We start from the raw sequence: 12,438 nt of genomic DNA, 5'->3' as shown, positions 1-12,438 counted from the left end.
AATTGGTAGAGGGCATGCAGTTGGTGGACTGTATTACCTTGATGGTGGTGTTGGTAGTTCTTCAACAGCTCTTCAGTCGTCTCTCACCCCTCTCCAGTGGCATTGCAGACTTGGGCACTTGTCTCTTAAAGCACTTAAGCAACTTGTTCCAGCATTGAGTTGTCCTTTTACTTTGGATTGTGAGTCGTGTCAGTATGGGAAACATCACCGGGTTTCTTTCAGTCCTTTTTCTTTGGTCCATTCGGACATTTGGGGTCAAAATAAAGTAGTGTCACACAATGGATACACGCACTTTGTTATTTTTGTTGACGATTATTCAAAGATGACATGGCTTTATCTTATGAAAGAAAGAAGTGAATTATTTTCTATTTTCCAAAAATTTCATGCTGAAATCCGCACTCAATTTGGTATTCACATTAAGCTCCTACATTCAGATAATGGCTGAGAATATTTTTATACACCCTTTCAGCAATATTTAGAACAACATGGTATTATTCATCAAACCTCTTGCTCTTACACCCCCCAACAAAATGGGGTAGCTGAATGGAAAAATCGCCATATCTTAGAAACCGCTCGATCCCTGTTGCACCATATGAATGTACCCAAACGTTTCTGGAGTGATGCTATGCTTACATCTTGCTTTCTTATTAACAGAATGCCTATGTCCATCCTTGATGGTCAGTCTCCCTTGTTCTATTCCTACGTTGTCTCCTTTTCCTCTTACTCGGATCTTTGGGTGTGTGTGCTTTGTTCGTAATCTTGGTCACAGACTAGACAAACTAGATGCACGATCTACGGAGTGTGTCTTTTTTGGCTATTCTAGGGCCCATAAAGGGTACAAGTGTTACTGTAAAGAGACTGGGCCGAATGGGCCCTAACAACCTCTTATGTGATATCCTTTATTTTATCTTTTATTTTATGTTGATGGGCCTCACTTTATGGGCCTGTTATTTGTTCTTATTTTATTTTCTTTATGTAACTGCCAAGCTGGCCGCCCACTTAAGGGTATACTTGTCATCATCAATTTGTTTTAGAGATTAATAAAAAATAGGGTTAGAGGAGAAAGAAGGATGATTCGACTTCTTCTTCTCTTACCTCTTCTCTTCGACATACACAACTCTTGCACTATCATTCAGATCTGATTTGTACTGCTAATCACTGATTTTAAACCTGATATTAGAGGACAGATTCACATATTGGTATCAGAGCGGGTTCAGTTCCTCTTCCTTCTTTTTCTTTGTTCCTATACACTCTAAAATCAAGAGAGTGTATGGAGGGATAGGTTCTCTATAGTATAGAGAATCACTTGCCTAGTTGGTAGAAGGGTTTGGAGAGTTTAGTTCTGGCCAGATTTTGCCAAGAAGTGATGTTGTCTTGCTGCTGCCTGAAACTCTAGCCGACTAGAGATTTTCGAGTTACCAAGAAAGGTGAAGCTTGGGTGTGGCGCTCTGTGCTTGGAAGGTGTCTTGTGACTGCTAAAGGAGGGCGGTTCAGGTTTGGAAGAGTTTGGGTTACTCTGGTAGGTGCGGCAGTGTCTTCTCTCTCCCGCCCATCTGCTGGATGGAGCAAAACCCTAGCCTTTCAAGCACCCAAGTTCTGGTTTGACTTCAAGTAAGTTCACATAGTCAAAATTTTCTGTTCTTTGATTTTCGTTTGATTTATGGAGACATATGGAAGTGAGTTCAAGCAGGTGCCAGCTTCTGGACCTGCTCCAGTAGATTCCGTTTTGATGGGTGTTACCACAATTAAGCTAGATGGGACGAACTATCTTGCTTGGGCACAGTCTATAAAAATCTATGTTTGTAGTAGAGGAAAGCTCAGGTATCTCACAGGCAGCAAGGTGAAACCCGAAGAGACTGACCCTGAATTTGAAAGATGGGTGCAAGAGAACTATACTGTTATAGGATTGTTAGTCAACTCTATGCAATAAGCCAACACTATCTCTGGATGTCTTTGGCTAAGGAGATATGGGACAGTGTAACTGAGACCTATTCACAGAAATTGAATGTAGCCAGAGCATACAAATTGAAAAGTGATGTGAAGAACCTGAGATAGGGGGAGAAGAGTGTGGCAATTTACTACCCCATACTAAAGTCCCTATGGCAGGAAATTGATGTTATGGAAACAGTGGTATGGGAGAGTAAAAAGGATGCTGAAATGTATAGAAAGCTAGTGGAGAGAAATAGGGTGTTTGAGTTTCTCACTGGACTCAACCCTGAGTTTGATATTATCAGATAGAACATTTTGGCTAGGGATGAGGTTACTCTTTCACAGGCATATGCTATGATAAGTAGTGTGGAGAGTAGGTGGCAGGTGCAGTTGCAGAGTCCATCTACAGAACATTTTGCACATGCGGGAATGAAATCAAAGGGCCCTACTGAGAAAAGAGAGCAGTTGTGTGAATATTGCAAGAAATCACGGCATACAAAGGACACCTGCTGGAAGCTTCATCCTGAACTTCTTCTCGATAGGTTTAAGAACAATAATAACCCTAAGAAGGGCAGTCAGGTGGGAAAATCCAAGACTGCTAATGCTACTACAATGCCTGAGGGGGGAAGTAAGGAAAGTGAAGAAAAATCAACTATTGAGCAATTGGCTGCAATGAAGCTAGATTTTGAGAAGTATGGGAGGCTCCTAAATCACCTAGAAGCTACGATTTCTTCAACTCACTCTTCCAACAATACATCATCTTCATCGGCTTTTGCTCACTCAGGTACATATGCCTCAACAAATCATGCTTCAGTTTCAGGTAATCATAAACTCCCTTGGATTATAGATTCCGGTGCATCAGACCATATGACCAGCCTATCTAACCTTTTTTGTTCATACCATCTCCTCTCTGGGAAAGAGAAAATATCCCTGGCCGATGGGTCACTTGCCCCCATCTCTGGTAAAGGAGATATAAAGACCTCTGACACCCTGTTCTTATCTTCAATCGTTGAGATTTGTTTTGCAAAATATATTTTATATGAGATATAGAAGTATATATATTATGGTTTCCAAACGTTTGCAAAAGGTTTTAATTCCCAAGATCCATGTGAGTAGAGAGTGCAGCACTGTTCCTTGCAGCCAAGGGAGAGGTCCTCTCTTGTCGGGCAGTGTTTGATCATTTAGGAGCTGATCCCTTTAAGGTTATAAAAGGGGGAGGGGGCGGCAGCCTTTAGACACACAAGTTCATCACCTGTCTTCAGAGCTGAAATCACAGAAGAGAGAATTCAACACATCTACGAAAATTCTCTCTTGCCGCCGCCTTCTTGCCGCAACCTCACCTGTCAGTTCGATCTCCAGTCCAGTGGGAGAAGTCAAGATTGGATCTTGACATCAGTTCCTTGTGAAGGGACTGATAGGAAGCTGTGCTCACGTACCATCTTGCTAATTCTTACGAAGGATCAGGTTTTTGGAAGAACACTGTTGAATCCCTCTCCTACTGCTTTTGTCCAGAACTGGTTCGGTTTATGGTTCAAGATTGATCCTTGAAAAATATGATATTTCTAAAATAGGGAATACGATTCCCAGTAGGATGGAGAGAAATTTTTGAAATTCGCCCATTCTATTCCGTAAGATTCGGGCGTCCATACAATAGATATCTCATCCCTTCAGTGGTATCAAAGCCAGGTTCAAGTCTTCAACCGAATTGGATCAAATCTGAACCTGCGCAAATGGGCAGAAGGCGTTCTACCCGATTTGCGCAGATATAAGGTTTTTCTGGAAAATTTGTTTCCAGTTGATGGGCGATTAATCTGAAATTAAATTTTATAAATCTGATTATTATTTAGAACTGTTATTTATGATTTTCTTGATTTATGGGCTGTTCGTACACTTGGAGATCGAAATCTTGATTGGCGCAGGGAACCTGCGATTTTGCAGTTTCTTGTTTATTTTATTACATTTGGTCTGTAAAATAATTTTTTTTATTTTTTAGACTAAATGTATAGGCATTCGATCTGATGTAATTATAATAGAAATTAGGTTTTCTATTTATTTTTATTTTAGATCAAAGATGGCGGCGCAATGAAGGAGATTTCGCAGATGGGAGAATCGCTATCTGCTTGCAGTTTATGAAACTGCAAACTGTGATCTAACCTCTGTTTTGCAGGATGGATTGTGCGAACAGCCCTATCTGACTGTTTCTTGAATTTCTTTTATCAGTTTTAATTTTAGATTAATTTCTTGAATTAGATCTTTAATTAAAGATCAAACCCTAGAGCCATTCGAACCAAATTGGTCCAAACTAGTTGGACCGAATCTAGGTTTCGATCAAGGCTGAATGTCAGCCCTAATTCTCCAACTAATGGGCCTAAGGATTGATAATTAATAGAATATTTAATTCGGTCCAACCTGTAAAGGCCCAGTTTTAATTTGTTAAAACTGCTAAAAGCCCACTTCGCAAATAAAGCTATATGGACCAAATTGATCAACCCTAATTTCGGTCCATATACCTAGACAATATTAATGGATAATATTATGGGCTTTAAAATGGGCTTTACAGATATTAATTGACTGGATCAATTCTTCCCTGCATGCGATGTATGGATGTGTGATGTGCTACGTTCATGGGCCATAAGTGCTTGGCCCATGCTGATTCGATAGTGGCTCTTGCACACACCATGGCTGAATGCACATCATTGCCATGGTGTCCCTACTGGTCATTGGATGACCTCCCTCAGTGGTGGGCCCCACACTTCCTGAAGAGGATATGTGCGGATCCCTAGCCGATTTGGGCCCACCGAAATCTGACTTTATGAAAGTCAGTGGGAGCCACTTTGGTTTGACCTAAATCAAACTAGGGCGTAATCATTCGTTCCCTCTAGTAAATATGAGTGCATGTGATAGGGAGATTCATATGATGAACTCTCTAAAGGCCTTCCATCATTAGCATGAGGATAGGTCATTCAGTAATGAGGAAACGCACCAGAAAATGGGCTATCCATTTGCTGTTGGGCTTGTCTGAGTGTTTCATAAGATGATAGGGGTGTCATAGACCGATGTGGGAGGGGCTTCACCAAAAAATGGGAACTCTCACAGTACCTTGGCGTTCACGAATATGATGGGTGAGCACTCACTGGACAGAAAGGTTTACCTGAAAACGGCTCTGAACCTTGTCTGACAGAGGACAAAGGGAAAACTCATATAATGAGTGGATATGATCATTCACAGAAAGGTGGTGGGGTTTTGCAGCTGAAACAGTTGGCTCCATGCACCCTATGTGGTTTCCCACATTTCTAGAGACAAGTTGTCTCCGTCACTAAGATGGGAGGGAAATCTCAGAGATGAACAAATGGGAATGGAACATAGATTAAAAGCCATATCTATGTAATGAACATGAATCAAATTAGGTTGTGGACTAATGTTTGTTGTTTTACCAGAAAATGGCAAACGGACAATTTGCAAAGCTTCTTGACAACAACAAGCTTAAGGGCCCGAAGTATGCCGATTGGTACCGTAACCTCATGCTGGTCCTAACATCTGAAAAATTGGATAAGGTAGTTAAAAATTCTGCCCCGGAGCGTCCGAGCGACAGGGCTTCTGAGGCCAGAAGGAGAGAATTCCAAGATTGGGAGGATAAAAACTCCCTAGCCCGCTGCTATATCAATGCCTCTCTAGACAATCCAATATAGAGGAAGTTCGATCAGATCGAACTAGCCAAGGACATATTGGATAGTTTGAAGACAATGTATGAAGAGTAGAATCGTTCTACTCGGCAGAAGGTCTTGAAACAGTTCATGACCGCTCAAATGTCCAAGGGGCAACAGGTTCACGACCATTGTCTTCGGATGATGGGATATATCAACGAACTTGAAGCCCTTGGATCCGGGCTAGATCTTGGCACGCAAGTGGATGCCATCCTTAACTCTTTGCCTCCTTCCTTCAATCCGTTCATAATGAATTACAATATGAACAAGCTGAATGTTAGCGTCCACGAACTCAGCAACATGTTGTAAAGGGCCGAGGATTTAATTAGGAAGGATGAGCCTATGGCTATTCTTGCTGAAGCTAGCAAATCGGGCAAGAAAAAGAGGAAGGCAAAGAAGCCTCAGAAGAAAGCTGCCAAACCCAAGAAGTAGAAGAAAGACAGGGCATCGGATGCGTGTCACTTCTGCAAACAGACCGGCCAATGGAAGAGGAATTGTCCTCAGTACCTGGAATCCAAGAAAGGTAATTTCGAATCTTGTGTCATAGAAACCAATTTATTGGTGGCTTCTGCGTTCTGGTGTATTGACTTCGGGGCTTCAACTCATGCGTGTAACTCACTGTAGGGGTTCAAAGTAAGAAGGAGGCTGAATGATGGCGAAGTGACACTCTACTTGGGGACTTCTGCAAGTGTTGCAACTACGGCGATAGGAACCGTAGAGTTATTTTTTAGAGAATGATCCATTGTACTTAAAAATTGTCTTTTTGTGCAAAATTTAAGAAGAAATTTGATTTCTGTCTCAAAACTGTGTGCGGATGGATATTCTGTCTTTTTCAGTAATATGGTTACTATTAAAAGAAAGCAACAGATTCATCGCATACGGGGAACTGGAGAACGGTCTCTATGTTCTACATCCTTCTCTAGAAACTAACATAACCGAAACTACGTCGGCTGATATCCCCAAGAAAAGAGTACGTGATACAGTTAATCCCACGTGCCTGTGGCATTACCGACTTGGCCATATCGGTATTGACCGAATCACAAGACTGGTAAGGATGGTCCTTTGGATTTTCTAACTGTAGAAGATCTTCCCACTTGTGAGCCTTGCCTTTAGGGTAAGATGACAAAGAGGCCATTTAACGGTAAGTCTGAAAGATGTACAGGCACGCTTGACCTTATACATACTGATGTATGTGGTCCCCTGAGTGTTAGGACCCGTAACCAGCATGTGTACTTTATTACATTTACCGATGATTATTCTTTGTATGGTTACGTGTACCTAATGAGACATAAGTCTGAATCCTTTGAAAAGTTCAAAGAGTTCAGACAAGAGGTCGAGAAACAATTAGGGAGAGAAATTAAGGCCCTTCGATCAGATCAAGGTGGCGAGTATCTCTCTGACGAATTCAAGGACTACTTAAAGGTCAACGGGATAGTATCGCAGTTGGCTCCTCCTGCTACACCACAACTTAACGGTGTTTCAAAGAGGAGGAATAGGACCTTATTGGATATGATCCGGTCACTTCTCGTCCATTTAGAGTTACCTACATCCTTTTGGGGATACGCATTAGAGACTGCAATATACGTGCTGAACCGGGTTCCAACCAAATCAGTTCGGAAGACTCCCTATGAGCTTTGGACAGGAAAGAAACCAAGTGTACGACACTTGAAGGTTTGGGGTTGTCCGACACATGTTAAAAGAACGAGTCCGGACAAATTGGAATCCAAGACCAGCCGTTGCCTATTTGTAGGCTACCCAAAAGGCTCTGTAGGCTACCTATTCTATGACCCAAGTGAGCAGAAGGTGTTCTGCAGTCAAAATGCACAGTTCTTGGAAAATGATTACATCCAGGACAATCATCGTCAGGAAATCGTTCTTGATGAGGAGAGCTCGGATGTAGTGGAAGGTGTCCCAAAAGTTCTAGGTAGTAAGCAACCTAGAAGATCTACTCGGGTATCCAGGCCACCAGTCCGTTTTGGTTATGACCAAGATAGTTACTTGGTGGAAGCCTTGACTAGTGAGGAGGATCCCGTGACTTATGCGGAAGCTATGTTGGACATAGACTCCCTTAAGTGGGTAGATGCCATGAGGGCTAAGATGGACTCAATGGAGACCAATGAAGTCTGGACTCTAGTAGATCCGCCCCCTGGGGTAAAAGCAATTGGTTACAAATGGATTTACAAGAGGAAGAAGGGCCCCGATGGTAGGGTTGAGACCTACAAAGCTCGTCTGGAGGCGAAAGGGTACACTCAGAAAGAGGGCATCGATTATGAGGAAACCTTTTCGCCTGTGGCCATGCTTAAATCCATTAGGATCCTGCTAGTTGTAGCAGCATACCATGACTACGAGATTTGGCAAATGAATGTCAAAACTGTGTTCCTGAATGGAGATCTTACTGAAGATATCTATATGCAGAAGCCGCAAGGCTTCATCGCTGCGGGTCAGGAACACATGGTATGTAAACTAAATAGATCCATATATGGACTTAAGCAAGTTTCTAGGAGTTGGAACATCCGATTTGACTGTACTGTCAAAACGTTTGACTTTGAGCAGAATCCGGATGAGCCCTGTGTTTACAGGAAGACTAGTGGGGACAAGGTTACGTTCTTGGTTCTATATGTAGACGACATTCTACTCATTGAGAATGATGTAGGAATGTTGACTACGGTGAAAGTGTGGTTTTCACAGCAATTCTCCATGAAAGATCTTGGAAAAGCTTCCTATATACTGGGTCTTCGACTCTATAGAGATAGATCGAAGCGGATAATAGGATTATCCCAATCTGCTTACATTGACAAAATTGTCAAGAGATACAGCATGGAGAACTTCAAGAAGGGAAATGTTCCTTTCAGGCACGGAGTCACTCTCTCCGAGAAGATGTCTCCCAAGACTTCTGAGGAGATTGAGGGCATGAAGAACGTCCCTATGCCTCAGTCGTAGGGAGAATCATGTATGCCATGCTATGCACTCGTCCTAACATAGCTCAGACAGTGAGTGTGGTAAGCAGGTTCCAGGCCAACCCAGGGCAGGAGCATTGGGCAACTGTAAAGAACATACTAAAATACATCGAAGGACAAAAGAGTTTTGTCTGGTATTCGATGGTAGTTCAATGCAAATTCTCGGGTATACTGATGCCAATTTCCAGTCGGATCCAGATGATAGAAAGTCTACATCTGGGTATGTTTCACGATAGGATCGTGTGCTGTTTGCTGGAAAAGCAGCAAACAGGGGTCCGACAGACTCCACAACCGAAGCCGAATACATTGCCGTAAGTGAAGCTGCCAAGGAAGCCGTGTGGATGAAGAAGTTCGTTCACGAATTGGGAGTAGTTCCATCCAGCACATCACCCATTCCGTTGTTGTGTGACAACAATGGAGCGATTGCTCAGGCTAAGGAGCCACGAGCCCACTCGAAGTCGAAGCACATCGAGAGGAAATACCACGTACTGCGGGAGATTGTTGGTAGAGGGGATGTCCTGATTCAGAAGGTAGCGTCAGCGGAGAATGTAGCAGACCCATTGACTAAGCCACTGACACAGAAAGTGTTTGAGAAACACGTGGAAAGTATGGGACTCCGGCTTGTACCAGATTGGATCTAAGTGCAAGTGGGAGTTGTTAGACAGTTGTATGCCCTTAGCTTCAATCAGAATGATGTACATTATGAATTTATTGCAAATGAATAAAATACATATTTGATTTATGTTCCTGTGGTGTGTTTCTGTGTAATACCCTTAAACTGGACACTTATGAGACTCGTGTTAGTTTAAAATGTTCACAGCCGTTGGATAAGTCTGGGGGCATTTATCCTGCCAAGGCTGACACTGGTGTGCTGTCAAATGTTGGGGTGGCCTGTCTCAGCCGCCACGGTGAGACCCAAGGCACATGCAATGTAGGATTAATTGAATCTTTGAACTGGACCAGATTTCCAGTATTGCCCTGGACCTAGGAGATTGATGGGCAAAACTAGAAAGTTACACCTAACCCCTAGACTCGATTATGATACTTCACTAGGTGTCGGATTGGGCTGTCTTTGATATGCCAATCAGTGAGATCCTTAGCGGGGGTCAAAACCTGGGTATGTTGGGACAGTCTAAGAATTCATCTGAGTGGGTGATCATAGTGACAGGATCAGTCCCTTTGTCGGACAAAGGTAATGATCGAGGATGCACTCTCTCTGATGGAAACCAAGACTGCCGGCAGCCGATTTCAATCGTTAAGATTTGTTTTGCAAAATATATTTTATATGAGATATAGAAGTATATATATTATGGTTTCCAAACGTTTGCAAAAGGTTTTAATTCCCGGGATCCATGTGAGTAGAGAGTGCAGCACTGTTCCTTGCAGCCGAGGGAGAGGTCCTCTCTTGTCGGGCTGTGTTTGATCATTATGGGCTGAGAGGTTAAGTGTAAGACCATTGAGGGTAATACCTGATGGGCTAATCTAGCATCTGCCCACAGTCCCTGGGTGTTACAAGGTGGCTTGGCCCAGGGACCACTTAGGGTAAGTGTTGGGCCCATAGAGCCCATGTGATGGGTTTCAAGGGGTGCACTGTCCATAATAGTGTATTCGGCCAGACCTTGTAACAAAGGCTGGGCTGAACCCATGTGGCTGATGTGTAGATCAATGTTTAGGTCCCATGCCATACAAGGAAGCCCAACTGGGCAGCAGTTTGGAAGGCTAAGAGAGTACATAACCTTAATGGGCCTAAAGCCCATTTCGAACTGGGCTGATTTGATCATTTAAATAAGGGGCGAATTCTGGAATTGGATTAGCAGATAGGATAGGGTCTTAACCCTATCCACTCAGAGAGTCCAGATCTGAATGTGATTCAGATCTGGAAACCTCCTAATGAGATTAGGAGAAGGCTGATCTAATCTGCAGATAAGATAAGGGTTTAACCTTATCACTTAAAGGGAATTCTGATCCAAATATGATTTGGATCAGCAACTCCTAATAGGATTAGGAGCTGATCCCTTTAAGGTTATAAAAGGGGGAGGGGGCGGCAGCCTTTAGACACACAAGTTCATCACCTGTCTTCAGAGCTGAAATCACAGAAGAGAGAATTCAGCACATCTGCGAAAATTCTCTCGTGCCGCCTCCTTCTTGCCGTCGCCTCACCTGTCAATTCGATCTCCAGTTCAGTGGGAGAAGTCAAGATTGGATCTTGACATCAGTTCCTTGTGAAGGGACTGATAGGAAGCTGTGCTCACGTACCATCCTGCTAATTCTTGCAAAGGATTAGGTTCTTTGGAAGAACACTGTTGATTCTGCTCCATCCTGCACTGTGCCATCTTCAGTGGGAGCAGTCTTTGGATCCTTCCTTGGGCGTGAACACCTTCGTTGGGAGATATTATTTCTCCGTATCAGGTATATCCCTCTCCTACTGCTTTTGTTCAGATCTGGTTCGGTTTATGGTTCAAGATTGATCCTTGAAAAATAGGATTTTTCTAAAATAGGAAATACGATTCCCAGTAGGATGGAGAGTAATTTTTGAAATTCACCCATTCTATTCTGCAAGATTCGGGCGTCCATACGATGGATATCTCATCCCTTCAACAAACACATCACACACAAGAGTGCCACACATCTGAACCTACCTCACATCTGAACCTACCACCATACGACTGATACTAAGCTGCACTTACCACACATCTGCACCTACCACACATCTGAACCACACATCTGCACCATACGACTGATACTAATCTGAACCACACATCTGAACCTACCATGAAACCTACTGTTGCAGCCCTCTTGTTCCATCGAGTAGAGGGTTCTCTACCAATCACCTGAAACCACAACTTCACACCCAACCGAACACATTAAAAACTCCAGAATGAAGACATGGCAACTCCTTTTCAGCCCTTTTTCGAAACTCCAAAAAAAGAGAAGAAAAATGAGAGATTATGAACAAAACAGATCTGGACCGACTTAACCTGGCTCTGATACCATGTGATGATTTCAGTTTCAGATCTTAATTTGATGTAGAAAAGAAGTAAAAGAGAGAGAGAGGGAGAGAAGAAGAGGAGAAATCGTAGAAGAAGAAAAACCTGTTCAAACCCAAGAGAAGAGAATAGTTTTCATTCTCTCTTAGGTCGGCCAGGATATATAGATTACTAAAATGAATAGAAAAAGACTTTTATGCCCCTATTTAAGTTGGGACGCATCAGCAGTCACTAAAAGACATAACACCATATTAATAAAACTTAATTGACTATTCTACCCTTCTTTACTCGACACTAATAGGGCAATACAAGGCATTTCATACAATTACAGAGCCTTCATCTGACAATATTGCCTCCTCCAACTCAAACTCAAAGGGGGAGCCTTCTGAGGATAAGATATGACAGCTTGTGTCTTCAACTATTTCATCTTCCTTCTCTGCTATCGGCCTGTCTAGTAAATCTTCTACCACTTGCTCCTCTCCTAACTATATGTGGATTATAGATTCTGGAGCCTCAAATCATATGACTGGGGCCTCCTTTGGTCAAACTCCTAAGCCTTACCCTTCTAATGACCAAATTATTACTGCTAGTGGTGAGTCATTAAAGATAGTTGGTTGTGATGATTTATTTCTTTCTACCTCTCAATCATCTTCCTTTCATCTCCCAAAAACTTTTTTTATTCCTCAGTTAACTACCAATCTTATTTTTGTGGGTCAACTTGTTGATGATGGTAACTTGGTTCTATTTTCTCGTGATGGTTGTGTCATACAGGATCAATGCACTGGCAGGTAAAGGGGGAAGGGGAGTAGGCTTGGGAGGTTGTTTGATCTTGAGTTCGAGAAGAAACCTACGTCCTTAGCT

General features: G+C 42.7%; 1 protein-coding gene across 11 annotated transcripts in view; it reads right to left on the bottom strand.

Moving 5' to 3' along the window:
• LOC104596196 (SPX domain-containing membrane protein At4g22990) overlaps positions 1 to 12,438 on the bottom strand; it is an 84,813-nt gene that overhangs the window by 17,177 nt on the left and 55,198 nt on the right. The gene's annotated exons all lie outside the window — the stretch shown is intronic.

Source organism: Nelumbo nucifera, chromosome 1, assembly GCF_055504915.1.
Source record: "Nelumbo nucifera cultivar China Antique chromosome 1, China Antique-T2T, whole genome shotgun sequence".
NCBI classification, from domain to species: Eukaryota; Viridiplantae; Streptophyta; class Magnoliopsida; order Proteales; family Nelumbonaceae; genus Nelumbo; species Nelumbo nucifera.
Note: the sequence above shows the minus strand (reverse complement) of the source record. Positions and strands in the feature narration are given on the sequence as shown.